General features: G+C 40.6%; 1 protein-coding gene across 1 annotated transcript in view; it reads right to left on the bottom strand.

Moving 5' to 3' along the window:
* The window catches only part of FIGNL1 (fidgetin like 1), a 79,890-nt gene extending 61,978 nt beyond the window's left edge, over window positions 1-17,912 (bottom strand). The window contains exon 1 of the mRNA XM_083827008.1: window positions 17,625-17,912. The gene's annotated coding sequence lies outside the window, so the exon portion shown is untranslated. The remainder of the gene's footprint in view (window positions 1-17,624) is intronic.
* Window positions 17,913-17,949: the final 37 nt, after the last annotated feature.

Genomic DNA, 17,949 nt, shown 5'->3' with positions numbered 1-17,949 from the left:
AACAGTGTTATTTATAATTTAGATTATTTTTTATGTGTGTGTATTAACTAAGTATAAAATGTAAAAGATAGCTAAATACTACCAGGAAATTTCTAATGGGAAAAAAATTAAAAAAAAATAAAAGAAAAAATAAAACAGAAGAGAAGCATGAGAGAAAAAGAAAAGGAAAAAGAAGGAAGAAAAAAGAGAAAAGAAAAAAATAGTAAATGAGGAAGGAGGTATATTTGATGTAATTTTATGAGCACCTGTTCTCAAATTGATCAAAGCGAAATAATAATAATAAAAAAAACTAACATCAATAAAATGTTCGAGCAGCTCTTATTATTAAATACAGAAAGGAAGAACACACAGCCACCAATAACACCTTAAACTGATGGCTGCACTGGCTCAAAAAAAGCAATAACTATATATCTTTCCAGTAAATGAGACAAGTGCACTTTCTATTCTGCCAACTGTTTGTTGCAGAAAATAGTGTAATTTAAAGGTCTGGGATGCTACAGTGACATTGCTGGAGGACTTTCTGCTATTGAACCCAAGAAGCTGAAGGTTTTTGCAGATGTTGCGACTATTAAACTGAATTTCTACTACTGACAATTGGAGTATTGCTTAAATAAGGACTTCAGAATGAATTTCATTTCAGTGTGAGTAGAAAGAAACTAGATCTACTCTGTACTTCTACTTTTGCACAAGGCAAGAGTTAGGTATATATGTTACAGGCCCTACATTTCATTTAATAATTTCATTTTCCAACTAGTATGTGCTGGTTTTATTCATTGCTGTCACTCGCACAGAGTCTGCCACTTACTAATTTTCCCTTCTGAGTTTTTGTTATGGTAGTGGGAAAGGGCTATTTCTGATGAAAACCTCACCCTAATCAGTCATGTGTTGAATTTATCTTGAAAATGTTATTATTCATAATATTTCACAGAGAATTTCTCAGGGTCTGCATGGTTATTCAAAACTGGTGCACTTGGAAAGGTAAGGTATAAACTTTTGAGTGCATGGCATTCCGCAGAAACATACATAAATGGTTATAGCTGACATAAATAATGTAAAAACAAGTGAACACAAAAATGAGAAGCACACACTGCATTGTGCAAACTTAGATTAAAAGGAAATGCTTTTTTGAGCATCCCAGATTATCCCTAAAATAACACAGGCTGGCTGTTTATTAGCTGAGCTCCAACTCCAAGTAACCAATTGTTGCACTAATCCAAACATACCAAGTTGAATCGAACAACCAAAAGGCTTTAAGGACAAAGAATATTACTTACAGCGAGTTGGTAAGGTCCTTCCCTCTCCTCTCTTTCTCCCTGTCTGTCTTTGCTCCTGTGTGACAGCTATAAAGCGCAGAGGATGCAGCTGCCAGTATATATAGGCAGAGGATCCCCGTCCCCTCAGCCTATCACAGCCAAGTGCTTTGCATTTAACATTCAGCAGCAGCATCTCCCCCTCCTCCCACACCTCCTCCAAAATATATTTAGAGAGAAAAGCCACCCAAAAGGCAGACTGATGTAACTGAGAAGCGGCCATTACCTACGTTAACTGCCAAGTGAAGTCACGTACGTTTCTTTCCAAGAGTGCCTGACCACACACTCCTGCTCTGCCTCACACACTCTGGCATTTCTGCTGTGGCTGTCGCTGTAAGAGCAGTGCGTTGAACCGCTCCTGTGAAATCTTATTTTCAGGGAGAAGGCACAAATGAGGTTGAAATACCACTCAGCTCTCCGCAAGCTCTGAACTGGTATACATATTGGATTAACAGTCTAACAATAATCTTCAATTATGCTGTATCAAACTTCTTCCAGTTTCCCTCTTTCGTCAAATGTGCACTTAAAAGCAACAGGAAATTTTCATTTTTATTTTTTTTTTCTGTTCTCAAAGGAAAGCTTTATGGGGAATTCACTCTCTTAGAAACCAGGTGACTGCCTGTCATTTTCTATTTAGTTCAAGTTTGTTTGGAAAAATAGTATCAGCATTTCCTAGCCCTAAACAGCTTATAGCCAGGTAGTGGTGGCAGGAGATCCGGGACAGCCACTGCTCTCACCCTGGTCTTCAGCACACCGGAGTATTGCAGCCAACCTTTTTGTGAAGGAGGAAAACTTTCTCTTCTGTCATATCTTTTAAAACTGTGATAGCTGTGTTTGCTGTTATACTGATATAAACCCAATTATAACTCTGCTAACAATTCTGAAAGAGCCTATTCAAAATAAAAATGCAAGCGGAAATCTGGGGATAGGCTTGAAGTGAAATCTTCACTTTGGTGCTCATTGTGCCTGACATTGTTCTGTGACTGGACTTGCATTTTCAGTTCTGGGGTTGTGCCTGGTGTAATGGTCAGCCCATAACCTTGCAAACACTGCGAAATCCCAGTGTCAGTTGCAGCTGGCTCAGTGTTTTCCACTGCAGACCAGCTTCTGACTGAGCAGGGTTAGAGCTTGGACAAACTGGGCCCCACAAGAATAAAAGTGCTTTAGCAATTTTTCCTGTTATTTGTTCCATTCAGATGAAAAAGCTGAAAATCCTAAATATGTTGTAAGGGTTTAAGACATGCAGAATCTGAAGGTATCTCTAGTAAACATAAAGATAACTCAATCTGTCTTTGATGTTTGATCCATAATGGCTTGCAAAAAGTAAATACATTTCAAAGGAAATTTTAAAAAGTGGAATTATAATTAAGACTTGAGTATGAAGATGCTGTTTTAATCATAATGTCGAAATAACACCTCAAAGTAACCTGATGTGTTTGTACCTTTCTGCTGTACCTGTAAGTTGCCTTAAAAGTTGCTGTGACCAGGGAATACTTACACTTCCTATTAAAATTATATTTATTTCATCCCTGAAAGAGAAGAAGGAAATGAAATGTGGAAGGAACAGTGGGCAAGGGTATAAAGGGAAATGAACACCCATCTAAAAGGTATATCCCATTTCCTTCTGGAATTCTATGTAGTTCTTCTGGCTAATGTAAATGTAGCTCTTCTGGCTAATATTACTTTTCATAATTATCCTTACCAACTGTTGGTAATACACAAATCATTGCTTAACAGAATCTTCATGTTGTGGACAAAAGCAAGATCATTTCACACTGATAGATGGCTCAGCTGTAACACACCGCTCTCTCACTCCCCGTCTCTCACTCCCTGTCTTCAAAAGAACACGGTAGAAAATACGATGAAAAAAGACTCAAGGGTTGAAATAAGGACAAGTAGGACCAGTTATCATCATGGGGAAAACAGACTCAGCGTAGGGAGGTTAATGTAATTTATTGCCTAACACTGGTGGACTAGAACAGTGAGAAACTAAAAGCAAACTAAAACACCTTCCCCCCATCCACCCTCTTCTACCTCCTCCTCCCGAGCACCGCAGGGGAACGGGAATGGGGGACTTCGTCTCCGCCGCTCCTTCTCGGTCACTCCCTGCCCCTGCTCCACGTGGGGTCCCTCCCACGGGATGCCGTCCTTCCCAAACTGATCCGGCATGGGCTTCCCACAGGCAGCAGCTCTTCAAGGACTGCTCCAGATATGGGTCCGTACCACGGGGTCCATCCATCCCCCAGGAGCAAACTGCTCCAGCACGGGCCCCCCACGGGCGGCAGCTCCCCCCAGACCCCCTGCTCCTGCGTGGGCTCCTCTCCACGGGCTGCAGCTCCGGCCCGGGGCCTGCTCCTGCGGGGGCTCTCCATGGGCCGCAGCCTCCTCCAGGCCACATCCACCTGCTCCACCGGGGGCTCCTCCACGGGCTGCAGCGTGGAGATCTGCTCCGTGTGGGACCCATGGGCTGCAGGGGGACAGCCTGCTCCACCAGGGGCCTCTCCACAGCCCGCAGGGGAACTGCTGCTGCGTGCCTGGAGCACCTCCTGCCCTCCTGCTGCACTGAACTGCACAGCAGTTGCTTTATTTTTCCACTTTCCTAAATCTGCTCTCCCAGAGGCCCACCCAATGTCGCTCCCTGTCTCGGCTCTGGCCAGCAGCAGGCGCCTTTTGGACCCGTCTGGAGCTGGCTCTGATCTGACATGGGGCAGCTGCTGGGCTCCACTCACAGAGGCCACCCTGCAGACCCCTGCTACCAAAACCTTGCCACACAAGTCTAGTACAGCAGGCGTTGGCTATGGCCTGGCAAATTTATTCCAGATCCTTGAGTATACTGGCTCCCTCACAGAGAACTTCTCTTATTGCAGAAACAGAATGAATAGAAGAGCTTACCTTTATTGCACAATTGTTTCATAATTCAAGATACCAGTGTGTGAGAAATAACAGATGATCCTGAAAGGTTCAAAGGCCAGGACTTGTTGGTAAGCAACCAACAGAGCATACCACTCAAAAGAGCTAACAGGAGACAGGCATCAGTGTTTTTGCACATGGAAGTATGTCACCCTGTCGATGATAAATAATGCTAGCCCATTCAACGGTGGTACCAATTCATTCCCATTTTTACATCTTTGCTCAACTCTGTGGTTTGCAAACGAGCTGGGAGAGATAACATGTTTGAATAGGAGGCTCCAGCTCAGCACTGGAGAATGATACAGGCAATGTGTTATCAGTCACTCTGCAGTCCCCTGTGCCAGTTTGTGAGAACCAGACATGGATCAAAGCAGTGGCAGTTAAACAGCTTGCATCCACTTCCCAGTATTCCTCATCTCTTCCATTGCTATATAACGCACCTTAGAAATTAAAAGGCAGTTTTCCCAACCCTTCAGTCCAGTTACGATTACATAAGTTACTCCCAACTTTATTTTTCCCTCACCTGTGAAGAACAGCATTTCTCATGCTGCCTCCTGGTGTGACTAAATTTGGACACAATGTGTTTGTGCTGTAGATCACCAAACCTTATGTTGTTTGAACAAACCTTAGCTATAAAGTGAACAGCTTTAAACTGACCCAGATTCTATCAATATTTTAGACACTGAGGAAAAAAACTTGAAGCAACTAATAAGGAATTATGCTACCACACAGTTTGTTCTTGTTTTCACCATTTGTTGTCAAAAGAACATTCACTGTTGTCCACACATAAGAAAAAACACTGGCTTATTGCTTAGTACTTGATTTACTCCCCATCTGTAGTTTGAGGATGACCTTTGGAGCCTGCATGACTTTCTTCATGCTTCCCTGGCTGTTGCTTCTTCAGAAGGAAATAGTAGCAGAATCCTGTTTGTATCTGTTTTTTTTTTTCCTCAATATACTCTTCCATGAATTCAATAATACTGGTAATGGAAGAGAAAATTACCTACAAAAAGGAAAAGGAAAGAAAGAAGACTTAAGAATCACTCAGATGTACCATACATCCTTATATATTCCATAAACAAGGTCCAAATTTGCATGAGCCACAAAGATGAGACAAGAAATGAATATTTTAGCAGAAATGTGCAACTAAATTTTCTGGAAAAAAAAACAGAGGGTTTATTTCCTTTGGAAGAGAGTAAGAATTAAATAAAGCCTTCAGACACAAATAGATGGATTACTTGCATCGTATGAGGATAAAAACTAAATCTCCTGCAGAACATAAGTAGACTCTGCAACAGATTAGCCAGGAGATGACTCTCAGACAGGGCTGACAAACTGGGAAAGTGTCTTTTATTTCATGAATATTTTATGTGACTTGTTGTCCCTGTTCAGTTCCATATTGCTGTCTGTGTGAAGGTAAACCAAAGATGGATAGAAAGGAACTGCTAACGAAGTGAACGTGGATGCAGACTCAAACATAGCTTCGGAGGAGTTAACTTACACTTGCTGGTTCAAGGCAGCCTAAGCATTTTAGTGTTATGGAAGCAAGCCTAAAGAAAGAGAGAGATTGTGATGAACTGAAAAAGTGTCAATAGAAAAGCTGACAGGCTGTGAAGAGTCACAGTGAGAGCAGGCTGCCATCACAGTATGCACCTTCTTCCAATACACAGATAGGAATAGCTTGTGCTGTAAGCTGAGATGTGCTTAACCTAGAGATGTAGGCACTGCTGGAGCACTCATCCAGCCACACACTGCCCACAGAAAGAAATTCCCTAAAGTGCTGACCGCTGTAAGCTTCACAGAAGCTACGGCTGAAGGATGAACTGCTGAAAGGGCTTAAATGCGCTAATAAGACCTCTTGTCAGAAAGGCATATGATAGCAACAGGTTTATGAATTGAATAGTCCGCTGTGTGGGTGAAAAGGCGGACCCAGATGAGGCGTGAGGAAAAAGATGGCTTGAGATACAGAAGGAAAACAATGCAGTGCTTGTTCTTATGCAGGTGGTTTGTTTTGATCGCTGTTTACCAAGATATCAAAGATCACACAAAGCTTGGTCTAGAAGGGTTTTTGTCACAGGCTGTGATTAATGCATTGTCATGAGGACAAAGCACTACCGCATGCTGCTTGCAATAAGCTTGGAAGTGCATTTGCCACCAACATACGCCTCAAGTCATTCTTTAGGGGATGAGAACAACATTGGAGTCACCTTGTAAAGACTACATTGATGCCCAGTTGTCTGAGATTATGGCAAGTACTATGGCAAGGGATCACACTGGTGTTTCTTGCCCTTCTTCCCCTACAGCTTTGTTGCAAAGGCGTCTTTGACTCCCCTTCAGCCCTATGCTAACATGACCACCTTCCTAGAGAAGGCCAATGCTAACTTTCTGGGGAATTTATTCTTAATAAGCACACAAGAATAAAAGTTACCAAGTGCATGGACTTAAACTTTCTCCAAGAAAGACAAAATACTTTATGTGTAACAGCCTCAGGGCTCTGGAGAACTGAGTGGGAACTGAATCTTCCACACAGCCAGGGGTCTCTCTGGTCACGGACACGCTCACAGTCACGGCAATGAGTAAGGTAACGTTCACTGCTGTCTGTGGTGGGTTATTGTCTCCATCTCAGCACTGGCAGTGATCTATGTACACGTCTCAACTGCTTGAGTGCGATGTGTGATTTTTGCCTAGGAAGACGCATTTCAACTAAGACGTAAGGCTTTCCACCAGAGCCACCAAGTGTTCACACACTCCGTCTTGCCAACTCTGTAGGAAGGGCAATCATCTCCAGCGAGGAGGCAAAACAGACAGCCAGGAAAGAGAACAGCTGAAGCTGCTGCAGGTAGCTTCACCACGGCGCAGCTAGCCATATCCCCAGCCAGAACTGCCTGCCATCTGTTCTCTTTACAATACTGCTAACTTCCACACCTCAGATAATCACTGCTCCCACATTATCATTAGGAGAGAAAGGCACTCATTTAGACAGGATTTACATGTGACTGGAGGAGACAGGCAGTTAAACAAGAAGGATAGTCCTAGTCACTCATTACCTTTGTGCTCAGAGAGAGTTCAAGTTCTTGTTTTCCAGTACAGATGCAAGCCTTTGCCATATGTTGTGCGATTATGGATAAGTCCTCAGGAGCAGCTTCCATAAAATATTTTGCTAGGAAGAGCTGTTCTCTTCCAGCTTGTTTTTCTGTGTTTCCACGTTTGGCTCCAGCTCCAGCTGGAATCCAAATGGCCTAAATCCAGGTCAGGTTTAATGTGGCAGCACCTCCCCAGTCACGCTCTGGCAAAGTTTGTCTCCAGTCAGAGGCACGGATTTCAAACCTCTGTGTGCAAAGGTCTGATGTTGCTGGTCTAGAAGCTACCTGTGTTTATACCAGTCTTTCCGTGTAGTTCCCTGAGAGATGATCCAGTCCACTTTTGGGAGTTCTGAGATGGATTTTTTTTTCCTTCATCCGCTAATTCTTTAAATCTAGAACTATTTGTTTTATTTAGGCGTGATCTTGACTTTAGGAGTGGAGTCTTAAGAGACAACTCTTCTACATCAATCACCAGCCTAACCTTCATCAGCAGGATGTGTTTAAGAAATGCCATTTTTCACTCTTCTCCTGGAGAAAAGAAGGCTCCAGGGAGACCTCATTGTGGCCTTTCAGTACTTCAAGGGGTCTTATAAAAAGGATGGAGGACTCTTTACTTGGGTAGGTAATGATAGGACACGTGGGAATGGTCTTAAACTAAAAGAGGGGAGATTTAGATTAGATATAAGGAAGAAATTCTTCACTCAGAGGGTGGTGAGGCAGTGGCACAGGCTGCCCAGAGAAGCTGTGGATGCCCCATCCCAGGAGGTGCTCAAGGCCAGGCTGGATGGGGCTTTGGGCAACCGGGTCTGGTGGGAGGTGTCCCTGCCCATGGCAGGGGGTTGGAGTTAGATGACCTTTAAGGTCCCTTCCAACCTGAGCCGTTCTATGGTTCTATGAGTCTATGATTCAATGGTCGGAGAATACAGAACAGAGGGAAAGTATGCTGAAGGAAGGAGAATCACCAGCACACTTTATTTTACATAGTTGGCAATATATCATGGAACAAAATACCTTACCTGCCTTTAGCTGCTGCTGAATTCTGAGTGATAATATTCTCCATTTCTCTCTTTCAACAAGACACCAATCCAGACCTATGCCTATTACTCACTGAAGCAGAAATAAAGAAAACTGCTCTGCATCTACATGCTCCAACTTGAGTGATTTACAAGCGGTTAATATTTTATACTGCCTGCTAATTTTGTTTCTTAATGTGTGCTTGGTATGTAAAATCACAGTAAATAAATCACAATTTTGATGAAAGTTGATGATGTTAGTGTATCTTACACAATAATAGGCTCATAAACTACCTGGAGTAGTCTCCAGGTTACGTAACTGAACTCAAAGAAAAATAATTGGAATAATTAATCTACTATATAAAAAAGGAGCTTAACTCATACTCATAATTCTCCAACTGCAAACACAATGAGTATCAAGCATATTCTAAGCCTGTGACACTGCTAAGATAAAGGAAATAATTTAAATCAATGTGATTTAAATAAGGGATGGATTGCGTGACCTCTGTATACTGGAAGACACTTCCTGGTCATTGAATAATCAGGTGACATCCATATATTCAATGGGTACTTACAAAAAGTAGTTTGTTTCTGCCAATCCTAGGATAACAAGCTGTTGTGAACAGTCCAACAGCATTCTTAGATCCTCAGCTTACACTTACCTTCAGCTCACAGCTATAGCTCTGCTGGCTGCTACTGCTGCCACCCAGGAAGAGGAGCTGTGAAGCTGCAATGGCAACATGGCCAGCAGCATCCTCAGCTGGCATGTGGAAGAAGTCTGGGGAACAAGGGATCCAGAATGTGGTAGGACTCAAAGTATTTGCCATGGCTCCACCTGTTGGATTTGGAATAGGGACTGGTGGAACTGTAGTACTCTTATAATGAGGTCGTATTCACTTCCTCATCAGGGAAAAATGGGCTGAAGTAGCTTAATCGGGATTGTAGAGGTACCTTAAGTATAATGTACAGATGACAGCAGTGAGGAAAACTTCCTGTACTCACAGCTCTCAGCTACACTCTATTATCTAGCATGACCTAGTTCATATTGCTCTCCATGTTTGTCCTGTTAAATACCTATTGAAATTAATGACTGAGCCATCAATATTCATATCATTTCCTATTTAGTTAAAAAGATAACCTTCCTGCTGCTTTCAAAAAGAAACTTAAGAATGGAAAAGAACAGTGCTTCTAGTTTACATTTGTTTTGTTTTCCTTCCAGTTTCCTTTCATGATTACTGTTCTAGAGCAAAAGGTCATTTTATGTGTCTTTGGATAAAACAAAATTTGATGCATCATCTCAGTAATTTCAAGACATCTTCACTACTCGTCAGAGAGGTTTCTATTGCTGAAGTAGCTACCAGTAGTCTGTAGGGACAGCATGTTTTCAAAAGACCAGTCCTCTTCTGAAGCAAGTACAGTCTTACTTCTAACACGTAGTAGTGCTGAGCAGTAGAAACTGCAAGATGACAAATCAATACTTGGTGGCAAGCTGAGCTATATTAGATGTGATACTCTTAATAATGCTCAATGCTTCAGAGTACTGATCACCACTCTTCACATCAACTTTTGCATTTTATGTACCAAATGTACGTATGCTAAAAACAAATACTTAAAAGCAATCTGCAACAAACAGCCTCTATCACAAGGGTTTTGTTATAATTTTAAGAATGAGGCAGTGGAGGTTAAACTTTGTGCTAGGAACAAGCAAGACAAATCAAAAGTATGTGAATATGTCCTTCCTAGTAATACAGTAAAAACAAACCAACAGGCCCAGTACCACTTGCAGAACATTATTTTAAGTTTCAAGAGCGATGAAACAGAGTTAGGGATGAATTTCTAAATAAAATGAAGTAATTGAAACATGTTTTTTAATGTTGAACGGCAGGATGGATAAGAACTGATGAGAAAAGGTGCCAGCAGACATTTGCTTACCAATCTGTAATACAGTTTCTTATTTTGTAAGATGAATAAAACTGGCTTCCCTCTGCCACACCCTTAGTACCTAACTCCTACTACTGGCTATGGTATTTCTCCCAAAGTTTGGGTCCTTAAAGTGATTGTTCATAAAGAGTCATTACACTAAAAACTGTTGTTCCAAAAGGGTGTGATGTATTTTTAAATTTGTGTATCCATTTAAATGTATAAGAAATCTGTTCTTGAATTAGAAAAATGTTATCCAAAGGAACATCCACAATAAAGAAAAAGTTGCAGAAAAAAAAAACTATTTTTTTTTAAATTATTATTATTTTTACCTTGGAAGAAAACACGTGAAGAAGCCACAGCAACAGCAAATAAGCACTTTGCTACTTAAAGTCACTTAAAGACTAGCACACAAGTAATTAGTGGGCTAAACAGACCAACTTTCAACATGGCGAATTATTTTAATGGCAAAAAAGACTTAATTTTTTTTAAAGGATGATTAAATGGTAAAAATAATCTCAGATTCACTATATATACATACACACACACACACAAAAGGGACAATTATTAGCCTGTACAACCATGTAATCAGATTTTATATTTATTAATTAAATCCCATTTGTGTAGCTGTGTAGACAGGAAGTCTTTTATCCTTCCTGACCTCAACAGATTCCCCCCAAAAAACAAATAATGAGAGGGGTGACACCTAGTTGTGGCAACGTTGTCTCAGAGTCTTGATGGCTAGGTTTTGATTGTGTTTTCTGTCCCAGGTAGATTTTGCAAATCTTGGGGCATCCTTACCTTCAAAAAGTTTAAATGCAATTTTCTTTGTGAATTTGTAAATCCTGAGGTCAGAGTAAGCTGGCTGGCTGGAGCTAGAAAGGAAATCACCCAAAGCCAGGAGCACAGCCATCAGGATGAAGAACAGAAATATCAGCACACTTTAAAAGGAGGAGGTAGAAGCAGGCATAAGAGCTACCCAGGGCAGGGATTCACGCAAAGGCTGTGTGCCCTGGGCAGGTAATCTTGAGATCAGTCGTGTAACTAGCTAAGCTGCTGATGCAGTCACAGAGAATCCTCACACTTGCATATAATCACAATAATGTATTTTATTTTTTGTCTTATCATTCATTAGCACAATACACTTTTGTAAGGCTGTGGCTTCTTTTTTAATTTACCTTTTGCATCATAATAAACTATATTCTCAGTAGCCTGGCACAACAAAGCTCCTACCCAGCTGGTGGTCCCAGAACTGTTGACCTCAGTAATCAGCACACACGTACCCGTTCTCCAGGTATCTAAGTGAATAATTATTTATAATTCCAGAATGGTGGAATTATGGAATTTGAAAGCTGGCAAGGCAGGGACATGAAAGGAAGAAGAGTCTTTCTAGTGAGCAGTGCCAGAAAATCTTTCTGGCATGTGCAAGGCAGCAGAAAACGGGAGACGAGAGCACGATGCTCCTGCCATGGCAGCAACCAGCAAATAAAGGATTTCTGAGAGCCTGGAAAAAATCTTGTAACAGGAGCCTAACATATATAAACATGTGTTTACGTCCCCACCCGAGCAAAGGCTGGACAGTTGTGTTTTATTATCCACAACAAACATGACAAGGAAGGTATCACTAAATAATTAAATAACTTCTAGTACAAGCTGATTAAAAAAAAGGATTCTAGGGACAGACGCCAACATTAAATATAAATTTCCTTGGAGGAAAAAGAATAGTGAAGGAATAGAAGATTATGGTAGGAGAAAAACAATCGAAACACTAAAAAAAGATCAAGGAAAGAAAGAAGAGGATGTGCACAGTGTGCATCCAGCTCGAGCTGGCTGTTTCTCTGCTGACTCAGGCCATGTGGCAGCGGTGAAACCGCTCAGGATTACAGCAGGGCCCTGCTGCTGGCTGGTGACTGCCCAAGGAGGCCTGTATCTGCACCTCAGCTGGGCACGGGAAGTTCAACAAAAACGCCAGAAGGAAGCTTTTGTGGGAAATGTCTTCTGTTTGAGCACATGCTTTCTATTGCTTACTTTTCCACTTTCTGCTGTTATTGTTTACAAAGCTTTCCAAATGTTTTCATCACTTAATTGGTTAGTTTGAATTAATCAGTTGAATTGGTTTATTAAGGGAAATGAATATCAAAAAATTACTCGATTTCAGGACTTATACATCTAGCATTGATAATTCTGCATCTATGTTTATAATAAAGTTTGACTGCATACCTCAATTAATGTTTGGTCTTTAATGCTGTGTAGTACTAATTACAGTGATACAGAGATTTTCAAGCTATTTCTCTAAAATTAAGCCTTTCTGTGTCTACACTGTAATGTTAAACTTCATTTATACATTATTTAGAAAACCTACTGATATGGTGGTTTGTTTTTTTTTTTAAATCAAATTTAGATCATCGTTAGAATGTTTTTAGTATTTAATATCAAGACATTGGTGACACCTTTCTAGTTTATATCTTTCAAAGGAAATACTCTCTAGTCATGATTTCTTTTTGTCCAGAGATACGTTATTTTGTTTAATGTGTTTTTCCACTTCGTATGTAAATTCTTTAAAATTAGCTGGTCTTTTATACTTTTATATACAGAAAATACTACCATTCTATGGAACGTCTTGAATAGGTGTCAATAACCATGGGGATAAATACGCACTATACTCCTCTTTCTCTCCCAAAACTTCTCTAATCGTCAGTCCACCTTTTATTACAGCACAAGCTCACTCCCCATCTCGGTCTCAGACCTGCCACTAGCCATCACTACAGTGTGCATTTCTCCCGCTCCATTCTTTTTGCATCCCATCTCTGTCACAGCTCCTGCCAAGGAGGTCAGGCAGACAACCGCAGCTGCCTAAGATACACGAAAGAAGCATTACTTTTGTATTTCTTAGCAAATATTTGTTACTAAGCATAGGAGAGCCTGTAGTAAGGACATCATCCCCAACCCTTTCTGTTTTTCCCATTAAAGCTGCAGCACCAGGACTGGGGAGGACAGCTAGGAATGTCACTTGCTGAATACACCACACAAAATCTTGGGGAGCTCAGTAATGTTAATTCTGAAGTAACATAGCCTATGGAAGGAAGGTGGAATTAAACTCCGCAAAATCTTATGGGCCAAACTAATGGACTCAGTCTAAGCAACTTTGGCGGCATTGCTGAACAAACACCTCTGTTTAATAAGTAGCACGATCGAGAATAGCAAGAGCTTTGGACCCAGTAAGAACAAGTCGGTGAATTATACAAAAAAATCTTCCAGTGACTTTTGATCTATTGCTGGAACGGTTCCGGAATACTCAATATGCTCTCAGATTTTCACTTGCGAAAAAACCTTGCTGCTCTCCTGGAGTTTAAGAGAAGATTTCTCCTCAAAGGCACTACCCCCTCCTCTGGGGAAGATTCAAATGAGTGGGCCTGGTTAGCTTCGAAAATAGAGCAACGTCAGGAAGCCGAGGAAGGGAGAAGGAAGGAAAGAGCAAAGGGAAAAGATGAAGGACTTCTGTTTTTCAAATTTCAAAAGCCCGAGAGGGACTACTCAGTGAAATTAAAAGACAGCAGATTAAAAACAGACAAAAGGAAACAGTTTTTTCCCATGATGTGTGGTTAAAACTGCAGAAAATATAATTACCACAGGAAGCACTGCAGTCAAGAGCTCAGCAAGATTCTGATGGGGTGGCAGATGTATAAGGATATCAAACATATCACGAGCAATTTAAAACTGCTGGAAGGCACATGTATTTCTTCAGGGAAAACTGTCCAACCTTTTTAAAATTGCACAAAGAAATGTGCAAATCAGAGCGAGTTACAAAGAAAGAGGTCTCTGAACGTGCAAGATAATGCACCCACAGGATGCCATTAAAGAAGTATCACCTCCTCCTAAATCCTTTGCATTTATTCTCGCTCTCTCCCTTTAAAGGAACAGTATGGAAAAGGTCAGTATGAGCCCTGTTGCAATGACCGGTTCCTTTATGGGACTGCCTGAAGGGAAAAGGTGTCTGCCTGCCGCCTTTCTGGGGTGCTGGCATTTTTGGCAGCTTTCAGCCCGCCCTATGTACCTGCAAATGCATATTCACCGGGAACTGCATGCACCAGGTTCTAGGTGCTGCACAGTTGTTTCTAATTCCCTGTACTTGGATTGTTTCTAAAAGCAGGAAGCGCCATGCGTAGTTTTTCTGAATTTTCTAAACTCCTTTATACATGACTGAGTAGTCTTAATAATGATGCTTGCAGTGTCCTAAAGAAATAGTCCTGTTATTTCACGTATCTGTGTGTGCGCTCTGTCGTGTGTCAGAGCTACGACATGATCTAAGCAACTTTAGGACAGCAGTACTCTGACACCGAATTTATAGCCTTCCTAAACAAAATATTCCAGTGCATTACGATTGTTACCGATGCACCAATTCTCTTCTAGGATGTCTTTTTATCAATATTAGTCTATTAGTTTACATCCTACCTACCAAACGAGAGATTCCCTTTCTCTCTGTAGCATCCTTCTATGCATTTTAAGATGTTAATGTAACCCTTTACTCCAAGTTGCACAACGGTATTGCTCATGCCAGTGCTTGACATTACCCTCGCAATCAGACAGATACTGGGTATAAAAGGAAAAGAATTTTCTGAAACATAAGGAATGTCACAGAGCCAAGTTTGGCAAGCCTGGCTCAGAGCTCTGACATGCTACCAAAAACCCTCTCTTTGGGTTATACACTTTCCAGCTTCTTGCTCCTGCTATGACTTGCACTGTCTCCAATTTTAAGATCAGACAAGTCCCATGTCCTCTCTTCTTACAGCCCGCTCAGTGATTGCAAACTTTCCACCTTATCTTTGCTCAAACCACTTCAAAACTCTGCTTCATACCCAGTCTTATAAATATTGGCTACATCACTATGTCACTAACTGGGAGGTATATCCTTTACAGAGACCCAATGATAGGTTATGTAGTACTGGAGTGACACCTTTGCCTGTAAAACCAATGGAAAAAAAAAAAGAAAAAAAAAAAAGGAAAAAGGGTGTGTTGCCATTAATCCTCACATTAGTAGTACGCTTAGAGAAACATTCCAATTTTCTGCCTTTGAAACTGCTAAGAATAATATCAGGAGTAAAGTAATATCTCTGATATAATACAAGAAAGAATAACAACAATAAATTACATTTGAATCCCTATAACCAACCAATTCCTCTATTGTTTGCCAAAAACGTACAACCAAGAAGGGTAGGACAAAAAACTATTACACCTTCACAAAGCTCAGCAAACTTGCCATGAGTTTTAAAAATAAAGGTTCCTTTCTAAAGCAAATGGGAAAAAAATGGTTAGTATTAATGTTTAAGAGCAGTCCTTTAAGTGTACAACACCTTTGGCAGTTCTGACAGAGAAACTAACATTAAAATCCCAATTTGCTTTCCAAGTAAGGACTATTTACCCTACGATCTCTTCTCATTTATTTCTTAGGTGGAGATACAATCCGCACATGATCAAGAAAGTGAAAAAGTTACAACAAAATCGTTGTATTCAAAACGTTTTCTGCAGGAAAGATATCTTTGCCAGGAGATGAGATGAAACGTAACCCACGGGAAGATTGAGCGGTGAGATGGGGAGACACTCCTCTGAGTACTGCTGGAGTTCTGCATACTGTGTACAAGCCCATACATTGTCATGTATGGGCAATGCTCTTAGTTGAGCTGACTAACAGGACTGTGATTAGGATGCACTGAAAGTAAATTGAGATTGCTGTATTGGTTGGACTAATTTTTTTCCACTTACAAGTGATGGTATTACAAAATATTGTTTACTATTACACTTTTGCTTATTATGCAATGTATGATCTCAAATATGTGATGAACAACATATCGCTTTTGGTGCCCAACAGAAACAGAGACAACTTCTTCATGTATGTTGGAAGGAAAAGGGTAAGGACCATACACTAAAGTGAGAATATGGGAAGGATTGAAGCAGCAGGGAAATTTCTCAGACATATATGTCTGCTGAACAGCCAAAGACACTTTATAACAACCTTAAACAACCTTTAGCAGTCTTCTTTCCACTACAGTGTAACAACTCACTGTACCAAGCACTACTATCCATCCCCTCACATACTTGTGTCTCTGCACACCTTCCATCAAACAGAAATCCAGCAGAAGCCAACCCACTGGTAAAGAGCGAAGGGAAAATACCTCTGTACTTTTCTACACTTTTGCAAGTTTAATTTGCCAGTTTTCAAACTTCTTTGAAAACTGTCATATCTTCTACCATTCTCCCAAACAAACACAAGGTTTCGGCAACCTTTTTGATAACACTGTTTTTATAATAACTTCTAAATAGATAAACAGATGAAATTTCCACCTCCCTCGGGTCCTGCTATTTCACTCTACTAAATTAACAGCCTGGGACAGACAGGACAGGTGACAATCTCCATTTTACCACTGAGACAACTTTTACCCCACTGTGCGTGCAGAAAGGACATAGTTGCATAATTAAAAATCCCCAGGTCACCCCCCTGGTCTCAGTAAATCTCCTCACAATAGATATTCCAGTTTCCTCATTTTACTTTCAATTTACATTAGTGGTGTGAGATGCGTACTTTGAATGTCAGACTTCCAGGATGCTCTCTTCTGAAGAAACCTTTCAGCACACATCATAGTGGTATTGAAAACCTTGCTTTTGCATCAAGTTTTCATTGTGGTATGTTATTTTTTTCCTTGTATCATTGACAAAAACATGTTATTCCTGTTTCCTCTTCCATTGAAGTCCCTATGAACTGTAGTTCTAAATCCATTAACTTCTTCCTCTGAGCCCTGCCAGTGCTGAAGTAACATTTGCTGTTCTACATTTTGCCAGACATGAAAGTGTGATGACAGTGTATGGGGATAATTCCACTTCCCATGACATAAACAGGACCTCTCTGCAAAGCTAAGTTCAGTTTCACACACTGCAATAAAACCAAGCTATAGAAACAGGAGAACTGCATTTTCAAACAAGAGATTTGTTTTTCTGACCAAATTTGTACAGGTTAATGTAACTTGTCAGCTGGGATTCAGTTCCTATACAGCACAGGATGCCACCATGCAAAAGCATTGCTTTCCCTCCAGAAAGCTTTATTTTGTAAGCAGTACCTTCGAGTCCATTTTAGCAGTTAAAACCTGCTTCGCTTAAAATCTTTAAATTCAAAAGTTTTGATTTTAAAATTCTTTATGAACTCCTGACCATTTCAATAAAATTGGCTTAAACCAATGTTGATTAAAACAGAAATATCTAACTTGAGTATATTATGCTGCATTTCTAAATGCTCACAAGCTTAATACTTAACAAATTATGCCGACTTGTCAGATTGGATTACTTGGTGAAAGTACAGAGGTGACTTCACTTTCTAACATGAGTAAGCTTATCCTTACCTGTTTGGAGATCTCAGTATTTTTTCAGACACTTTGTAAACATGCACTTTCAGTAGTTTCCTGGTATTCTTGTTGAATTAAGAAGAGATCACAACAAGCAGCTAAGGAATTGTAGTCCCAAAAAATTTCTCGGACCTTGCCAGTAACTATCTGGTTTAATTGCTATTGAGCTTATCCTGAACTTGTAGTTAATCATTAAGACGTGTTGCACAACGTTCACCAGCTTTACCATTCTTTCTCAATAAGGAGGAAAAAAAGGAAAGCTGCTGAACGCATTCTGCTGCCGTGCACAGGTATTTGGGGTGTGATACGTGACTTCTTATTT

Source organism: Anser anser (genome assembly GCF_964211835.1).
Source record: "Anser anser genome assembly, chromosome: 2".
NCBI classification, from domain to species: Eukaryota; Metazoa; Chordata; class Aves; order Anseriformes; family Anatidae; genus Anser; species Anser anser.
The sequence above is the reverse complement of the archived record's forward strand: the minus strand, read 5'-3'. Positions and strand labels throughout refer to the sequence as shown.